The sequence below is a fragment of the Chenopodium album genome, chromosome 20 (assembly GCF_948465745.1).
Source record: "Chenopodium album chromosome 20, dcCheAlbu1.1, whole genome shotgun sequence".
In the NCBI taxonomy this organism is placed as follows: Eukaryota; Viridiplantae; Streptophyta; class Magnoliopsida; order Caryophyllales; family Amaranthaceae; genus Chenopodium; species Chenopodium album.
In genome coordinates this window covers 25590207-25599944 of record NC_137853.1, presented here as the reverse complement: position 1 = coordinate 25599944, position 9738 = coordinate 25590207, and the positions used below count along the sequence as shown (strand labels likewise).

At 36.5% G+C, this 9738-nt stretch overlaps 1 non-coding gene across 1 annotated transcript; it reads right to left on the bottom strand.

Annotated features, from left to right (window-relative positions):
- Nucleotides 1–5587: 5587 nt before the first annotated feature.
- On the bottom strand, nt 5588–5694 carry LOC145599930 (small nucleolar RNA R71). Its single transcript, XR_014104176.1, has one exon. It is a non-coding gene; the product is annotated as a small nucleolar RNA R71 (small nucleolar RNA).
- Nucleotides 5695–9738: the final 4044 nt, after the last annotated feature.

Genomic DNA, 9738 nt, shown 5'->3' with positions numbered 1-9738 from the left:
TCCGGCTGGACATGCCGAATGGCTTTCCTCGTAACCGTTTCTGGAAACCGGAGTCTGGAAAGGTCAAACTGAGGCCGAGCCGGTTCCTTGGGATGAGGAGTCGGCTGTCGGTCCCTGACCGATTTATTCTTGCCCATTTGGGCCGACTTCTTGGCCGATTGTTCCTTAGCAGGAGTAGCCGACTTCTTGTTGGTGAGTTGTTTAATTTCACCACGAAGAGTGCTCACAAGCTTCATGAGCTCATCTCTAGTTACTGGGTCTGATCCTTCCGCATGGGTAGAATCAGACGGCTTCTTTGAATGTCCGGCTGGTTTGCCCAGAACATTCTGAGAGTGAGGGCGCTCCCGCTTTTCCTTGCTGCGGACGCGCCTGGAGATGAGAGACCCATCTCTAGTAGTATAGGTTTCGATGTCGCCATCGTCACCTGAATCATGATCCGTCTGGACCAACACTTCGTCCAGGGACCGATTGGTCTCTGGTTGTTGATTAGTCTCTAGTGGCCGATTGGTTTCAGGAGGCCGATTAGTTACAGAGAGTGGTACAGTTTCCAAAGAGGTCATCTTAGAGGTACTCTCCCCACACACGGCGCCAAATGTTTCGGGGTTTTTTGAGTCCCTTGGGAGAGTTACAACACTAAGACTGGATGCTCGCTTGGATACCTGTACCTGCAAAACAACGGAGCACCGAATGGTCGGTGGTCCGCCTCCGAAGCTTAAGTTAGTCTAAGTCCGAAGAATAAGGTGCGGAATGTAAAGGGTTATCTGCCCGGATTCCGAGCTCGGGTGTACTGTTCTCTTGAGAGTGACAGTTCTGACAATGATTAGTAATCACTAAATATTCCTCGTAAAGAGTGTCAAAAAGAACGTAGCCATAAATGCGGAGGTCATCTCCTACTTATAGGCTTCTCGAAAAACGTGCACTCCTTAGGGTTTCGTGCCCTAGAGAATATTTACGCAGCTTTTGCAGACCTCGGGATTTGGGCTTGAAAGCCGCCAATCCCAGGTTCTTTTATCTGTCTGCCACGTGTCGTTCCCTGAGAGGTCCAAGGTGGCGCCCCTTTCAGTGACACGTGGCGGACTCTGATTGGGCCAACTGGCCTAGGGTTTTTTTTACCCAAATCAAGGAACATATAATTATAAATCTTAGAACACACGTTTTTAAATTTAGAACATACAAGTTAAAATTTTGGAACAAGTTTTTTAAAATTTATAATATCAAACTTAACTAATTTATGATTTAGAACATGTGAGTACTAAATTAGAACATTTGATTTAATTTAGAACACCTAAGGAAAAGTTTATAACATCATATTTAAAATTTAGAACATAAGAGTTAAAATTTAGAACATAAAGAGTGTTCTCATATAAGAAAAATTCTCACATAAGATTAATTCTCACGAGAGCCTCCCCCTATATATATATATATATATATATATATATATATATATATATATATATATATATATATATTACATTGGAATTTCAAATATAAGGTTAAACTCAAATTTGATTTCGATTCAAATGAAATTTAAAAGATAGTGATTTTGGATCCAATTAAACAACTAATAAAAGGTTATCAATATCAAATTGTATGCGGTCCTCATAAGCAACTTAATTTTATTTTATTTATTTATTTATTTTTATATTTTTTTTACAAAAGAGCTATCAATGAAAAAAACAAACTACAATAGTAAGAAACAAACTAAAACTGAAAAAACAACAACTGTCGTCGCCGAGCTTAACCAGCTAACAAGTGAGCCGAAGAAACTCAGGACCAAGAAACCTTACGAATTTAACACACCAATAAAGACTAAACAGTCGCCCGCAATTCAAATGAGCCATCAAACAATGTCCATGACTTCAGATGCAAAGAAAGAAGAGCTGCATAATCAAAATGAATTCGAATCTTCTATAATCCTTTGCAAACTGCCGCCTAAAGTCCCTATAAACAAGATTGTAGCACAAATTGTAATGTCGACCCAGAAAAAAAGGCCCTACTTCCTCCACCCTGAACCTCCGAAGAATAAAGGTCACGGATAACCCCACCTGCCCCAGCTCTACAAGTGGAGCAAACCCAAGCTCCATCGATGATCAAACAGTAGGGCATATGCCAGGTAATCCCCTCAAACACAACCATGGATCACCTGAAATTATAGGCGAACAAGGCGAGCAAGAGCCCAATACGGATTTATTCTGATCTTCAGACTGAAAACAATGGTTGAACCACTTCTCAGTCAAACCTTCAATTGTATTGGGCGACCAAACCGTATGTCTTAACCTTAACTAATTACGATAAAGCCAAATCGCCCAAAGGAGAGCAAATAAATACATAATACCCTTCCAAAATTTGTGAGAATAGAATCGAGAAATGGTGTCAGCCAACCAATCCCCGAACTGAGAGAACTACCAAAGATCCCATCTAACCCCTAATGCTCCTGACCGCTAAAAAGATCCGACAGTAGGATAGTCTCTGAAGGTGTGCAAAAAGCACATTTAAAATCAGCCGGACAACCATGGGAATACAGAAAGGGACGCCATAAGAAGAGCATCATTTAACAGTGTCTAGCCAAACACCTTCCATTGGGGAAGAATAGGATGCTGCCAAAACCGCCGCCACCAGGTCGGCGTCAATCGGCTTACAAGACTTGGAGTGATAAGGGACTGAAAAAGAAAGGCATAAGCCAATTTTGTGGTGAAAACCCCATCCCTTGTGAACTTCCAGTATACAAAATCATCCATTAGCTTCCCCGGTCGATCCAACGAATGAAAGAATCAAACAACCTATGAATAACCGAAGTATCCCACGCGTAAGTGATATGTCTATTTTATATAGTGATTTACCCCCGTTCCTTGGTCTTAATTAGTAGTGTTTTTGGCTCTTTCGAGCCACTTTTATTACTAATTGGTGTTTTCCAGTGTTTTCGTAGTTTTGGTTGAGTTTTGTAGGAACTTGCACTTTTGGAGCACTTTCCCGGGTTTCATGGACCGACTACAGAAGTTAGAGGAATTGAACACGACCATTTTTGGAGCCCAAGGCCGGTTAGAATTGTCGAAACGATGATTAAGGGCTCGGTGATCGGGATACCGAGGTAATTGGACCAAGTTTACGAAACCCAAAGAGGAGATTCGGATTGGGGCCGAGAAATCAAGCCCAATCAAAGTCCAAGCCTCGAAGAGAAGCAAGGGCCTGATTGGGCAAGCATTAGCCCGATCGGGCGCGGCGTGCAGCAAGGCTGGTGCGTGGCCTAAGGCGCGCCTGATTGGTTGTGATGCTCGTTCGATCGGGCGCTGCTGCTGAGAAGGGAATGCGAGGAAAAAGGCGCACCCGATCGGGCGGCCTCTAGCCCGATCTGGCGCGTGTTTCTGGGAAAGCTTGTTAGACGAGCACTTAGTTTTTAATTAGGAGTTGTTTAGTTTGATGTTTAAGTACGTTTTAGGATTATTTATTTTTACTTACCTTTCTCTTAGACTTTCTCTCTCTAGATTTTCTCTCACCTCTTTTCCTTGTTCTTGACTCTACTTTGTAATTCTGTCGATTCGGTAACGATATCTTCATTATTTATTTCAGTGATTTAATTCTTTTAATTTCTCATGGTTTATTTATTGCTTTGCTTATTTTAGATTTAATCATGTCTGAGTAGTTTAATTCTAGGGTTTATGGGGATCCATTATTAATATTAAGGGATAATTTGTTATTATTGATTATTGATATTGCATGATAATTTCTTATTGAATTGTTTTAATTCTTTGCAATTAGGTTATGAATCGAGTAGATGTAATTTGATTGTGAATGTTTAGCAATATTGAATTGATGAATTGAGCAGATGTTAATTTAATATTAAAGGTTATTCTCAATAGGAACTTATATCTAGTAAATTGCGAGAGCCTGTTAGATATATATATATATATATATATATATATATATATATATATATATATATATATATATATATATATATATATATATATATATATATATATATATATATATATGTTGATTAATAAATTGCGAGAGCCTGTTAATCATGTTATTTGTGCAATGTTGATTATTGATTGTTATGTTTTATCCCGGAATATTAATTATTGGTGAACCTGTGACCCTAGTCTTTCTTATTATTAATTTTTTTCCATAAACTTATTCTTCGTAGTATAATTCCTTTAAACAACAACAATCGATTACTTTAATAATTTAGATTATAATTAAATAATTAGGAATAGAAAGACCAGTTTCCCTGTGGATTCGACCCTACTTCCCTATCTACTTTAGTTAGAGAACTTAGGTCGGTATTACTTTTGATTAGGGGTGTCCATAATTCGGATAAAAACCGAAATCCAATCCAATCCAAACCGAATTATCAATTCGGATCGGATCCGAACTTTAAATCGGATTGGATCGGATTGAGATTTTTTGAAAATTCGGATTTTCGGATTGGATCGGATTTACCCTAATTGGATCCAATCCAAACCGAAAACCGAATTGTAAAATTAAGCTTGTATAAATATGGATTTCTTTATTTTTTGAAGTTTAGCTCAAATACTTACTACTACAAAAAATAAATTAGGGAGACTTTGTATTAATTAATTAATGACTTGACGTTGAACTATTTATTTTACTCATTATTTTAAAGACTTTTATTTGTATTAAAGCTTTATTTTTATAATTGTATTAGGAGGTAAAATATAATGCATTATAATTCGGATTTTCGGATCGGATCCAAATAACCGAATTTTAATTCGGATTGGATTGGATTGGATCAAGAGAGAAATTCGGATCGGATCGGATTGAAAAATTGAAAACCGAATTATATTCGGATTGGATCGGATTCGGACTAAATCCAAACCGAAAACCGAACGGACACCCCTACTTTTGATTAGGGGATACGACTTTACCCTGTAAATTTGGCGCCGTTGCCGGGGAAATGGTTTTAATTTTATTTCTAATTTTTTTTATAGTCTAGATTATTTTTCTTTTTCCTCAAAGGACATTAGCCCTTTGAGGTAGCTCTCATATTTGTCTTTTTAGTTCTCTATTTATGCCCAGGTGTTCCAGATCAGGTTCCATTTGATCCTGAGATTGAGCGCTCTTTCCATAGACAGAAGATTTTTTATAGACAAATCCTGGCAGGCTCTGGGAGTAACGATATTCCTAGCAATCCGCCATCTGATTCTAGTGATTCGGAGATTCCTTCTGATTCAGAATCAGAGATGACTGCACCTATGAAGCTCAGCGATTATTCGCAACCGTCGTCCCTAAAGGAATTCCCACACCTTTCCTCCAGACCAGATCTCGAAGGAGTCCAGTTTGAGATCAAGCCCCAGTTTATAACGATGATAGAAAAAAAGCAATTTAGTGGAGCTAAGGGTGAAGATCCTAATCTTCACAGTGCAGATTTCTGTCAATACTGCAATACTATTAGGCAGAATGGGGTAACGCATGACCAGATTAGGGAGATTCTCTTTCCTTTTTCATTATGTGAAAAGCTAAATTGTGGTTTAATGGTTTGAATAGAGCTGCACTTGGTATTACTGAATGGGAGACTCTTGCTTTAAATTTTTATAATAAATATTACCCTGCAGAGAAAACAGCTTTACATAGAAGTGCCATTCAGAACTTTGTCCAGGAGCCAGATGAAGCATTATATGAGGCTTGGGAGAGATTCAAGGATCTGCAGAGGGAGTGTCCCCACCATAACTTGGCAAAGTGGCAGTTAATTCAAGCTTTTTACAACGGATTAGGGAATGGATCTAGAACGATTCTAGACTGCGCCACTAGTGGTAGATTTATGAATCTTAATGTTGATGATGCAGGTCAGGTTATTGAAGATATGGCGATACATAATTCCCAATATGGGAATTCTAGAGGCTATGCAAACAAGGGCAAACACCACGTTGATTCAGTATCCTTTTTGCAGGCTCAGCTTACTTCTATTTGCCAGAAATTAGATAATCTTAGTACTAATATTCCTAATTCTATTCCTAATATTTCTGCTGTTGCTAATAATTCTAATGAAGGTTTTTGTGAAAATTGTGGAAGTGTAGGACATTGGGAGCAAGATTGGAGGAGCTCGATGGAGCAAGTTAATGCTTTCAAACCTACAAGCAAAATAACCCATGCTCTAACACCTACAATCCTGGCTACCGAAATCATCCATATCTATCCTATCGGAGCACCAATGTTCAAAATCCCCCACCTCCAAAACAACCACAACAAGCACCACCTCCACAGCAGAAATACTACCACCTCACTCTAACTAGAAAGCCCCAGCACAAACCCCAACTACATCTTCTGACCCTGCCTTGTCAGAAATTAGAGCGATGCTAACTAGTATGCAAAAGCATATGGAGAGTAAAGACCAACAGATTGATTCAATTATAGCCCATAATAAAGTCATGGACACCCAAATTGCCCAATTGTCTTCTACTCTACAAGCTCGCCAGCAGGGAGTTCTAACAGCGCAGGGAATTCAACCTACAGATCATGCAAATGCAATCACCCTAAGGAGTGGTTCATACTACGATGGGCCTCCTATGCCTAAAGAGGATGAACCTGATTTAATTAATATTGCTAATTTTGGTTCCGCTGTACCTAATGTTCCTGCGGGCTCCAGGGTAAAACTAAATTTTTTGATAATGCATTGCAGGGTACAACCTCAGGGAAGGATGCACCCCAGGAGAGGAGTAGGAAAGAACAACAACCAGTTATCAAACTACCATTCCCCAATCGTCACTTGAAAACTAAATTGGATAAGCAATTTGGTAAGTTTTTGGAGGTTGTGAAAAATTTGCAGGTAACAGTTCCTTTTACAGAGCTTATTACACAGGTTCCTGCATATGCTAAATTTATGAAGGATATTTAAACTAGGAAAAGGGCCTTTAATGAGGTAGAAACTATAGCTTTTACAGAAGAATGGAGTGCTTTATTGTAGAATAAATCTCCCCCAAAATTAAAGGATCTCGGTAGTTTTTCTATCCCCTGTCATATTGGAAATGTCTTCATTGATAAAGCATTATGTGATTTGGGTGGTTTTATTAGTGTTATGCTGTAATACCTCGTATTTTAAGTCATTTAACAATTATTAAATATGGATTTTCCGATATATTTTATCATACAAAATAATTATATGATAATTTTATACCTATATTTGATGATGATATTAATTATACAAGTCAATTTGAAACTTGTCGTATCGAAACCAGATTTTCAACCATTAATAGTTTGTATCCAATTCAGTCGGCAAAAATACAAATTCGCTATTTCAATATATATGTAGTACACTAGTACTACACAAAAATTTGTATGTCTATTTACCTAGCATTCTACTTCAATATACATATTCACATATATATATATATATTAAAAAAATAAAAAAAATAAAAAAAAATATTTAGAGCATGTCGACAAGAGGGGGAAAACCCACCCACTTGCCCACTTGCTTCCTCCATTAATGGTGAAGAGTGAAATAGTATCAAGGATGCTCTATAAATAGCCATATACATGGCTACTTCACTCTATCTTCTTCTCTAAAATCCTCTTCATACTTCCTCTTCCAACTAGCTTCTCCCCTCTACACCACCCTCCCATAGCCGTGCACCACCAGTCAGGCGACCCACCGACCACCACAAGAGCAGCCCCCTCCTTCCTTGTATTGCACCGTAAGCCATAACTTCTTTCTCTAGTACTACTACTTCTTCTTCTTCTTATTATTACTACTATTATTATTGTCATTGTTGTTGCTATAAGTATTGTAGTTGTTGTTGTTGATATTTTGCTACTCTTACTACTACCTACGTACTACCTTATTATTATTATTATTATTATTATTATTATTATTATTATTATTATTATTATTATTATTATTATTATTATCATCATTATTATTATCATTATTATTATTATCATTATTATTATTATTATTATTATTATTATTATTATTATTATTATTATTATTATTATTATTATTACGGATAGTTAAAGATTATTTTATAAATACAAGTGTTAATAAATTGGTCATGCACAACTAGTCAAAGTCGGTATTTTAAGTGATCGTATGGGTTGAAAAGTATTTGATTAGGATTATTGGTTTGTTATAGGAGGAATTTCGAGTTCGTAATTAGGAACTTCGTGCTTGTTTGCAAGGATCAAGGTACGTACACGTGGCTAGATCTTTTATAAAGTGGCTTTTATATGCAACGTGATAACCATGTTTAAATAATTTTGAAATATGTTTTAGTGAAGCATGTTTTAATTGCTTAACCTCAAATGTTTAAATGTTTTATATTGTTGATTATAAACTTGTATTGATATTCAAGATGTTTTAAAAGGAAGTTTTATCATCCCGAGTATGGGATATTGGAAGGTTTATTTATCAGGATTTGTTTCTTGGATCTTTGGATTTTTAACTCCTACTACGTGGAGTAAGTTGAAGACTATGGGCTTTATATGACCTAGTCTTTCCCCTTGATAGCACTATGTAAAGGAGTTACTAGCTTGGGGGGTGTGCCCACTTAGGTGGTAAAATGATTTACGAAAATGAGGATTGATCCATCCTATTCGGAATTATCTTTGCAAAGTTGGTTGTTTCGGAAATTAGTTCTTTTGACAAGTTTTTATACATGAATTTCTATTCATGAATGGTTTAGATAAATTAAGATTTATAAAAGTTAAATCTTTTCGAGAGCATGTTTAATTCATTAAATCGATTTTACATGACTAGCATTTGTATGTACTTAGCATTTTGGCTAATACATATTTTTTTTGTTTTGTCTTGGCCCTACTTATCATTTTGATGAGTAGATAGGTGATGGCGATCGGACAACGTGAACTATGTGATGCATCGGGAACCATGGGCGGTGATCACCTAGTTTAACTTAGTTAACATAGTATTAGTGGTGTAGTAACTTTGAAAGTGTATCAAACTATTATTACTACTATTATTATCATTAATGAAAGTAAAGTACTATTTCCGCTGCAAAACTCTGTTAAGCCTTACGTAATCACGTGGCGGTAATACTCCCATGTTACTCCCTAAGTTGGATTATTATTATTAATATTAGAGAGTAATTTGGGGGTGTTACATATGCCATCGTCTATATGCTCTAAATTAAATATGGGTGATCTAAAAGTTACTAATATAACTTTGCAAATGGAAGATCATTTTGTTAAATACCCCTTAGGTATTTTAGAGGATGTACCCGTTAGAGTTGGTAAATTTTTTATCCCTGTTGATTTTGTTGTTTTAGACATGGCTGAGGATACACAAATTCCCATTATATTAGGTAGACCTTTTCTCCATATTGCAGGAGCCATTATTGATGTGAAAAATGGTAAACTAACCCTTTTTGTTGGCTATGATAATATCACATTTAACTTAGGGAAAGTTTTAAAAGGTCCTATGCTTGAAGAAAATTGTTATTTGATTGATGTTCTTGATAAAATGGATGATATTTGTGAAGAGAGCTTACCACAGGTTTTTTCAAGGAATCCCTTAGAGGAAATTCTTTGAGGAAAAGACTACATTTACATGCCCTTATGGTACTTTTGCATATCGTAGAATGCCCTTTGGTTTATGTAATGCACTTGCTACTTTTCAACGCTGCATGATGAGTGTCTTTTCTGATTTCATAGAATCTAATATGGAAGTTTTTATGGATGATTTTAGCGTGTATGGTTCATCATTTGATGCATGTTTGGGTAATCTCACTAAAATTTTAAAAAAGATGTGAAGAATGCAATTTGGTT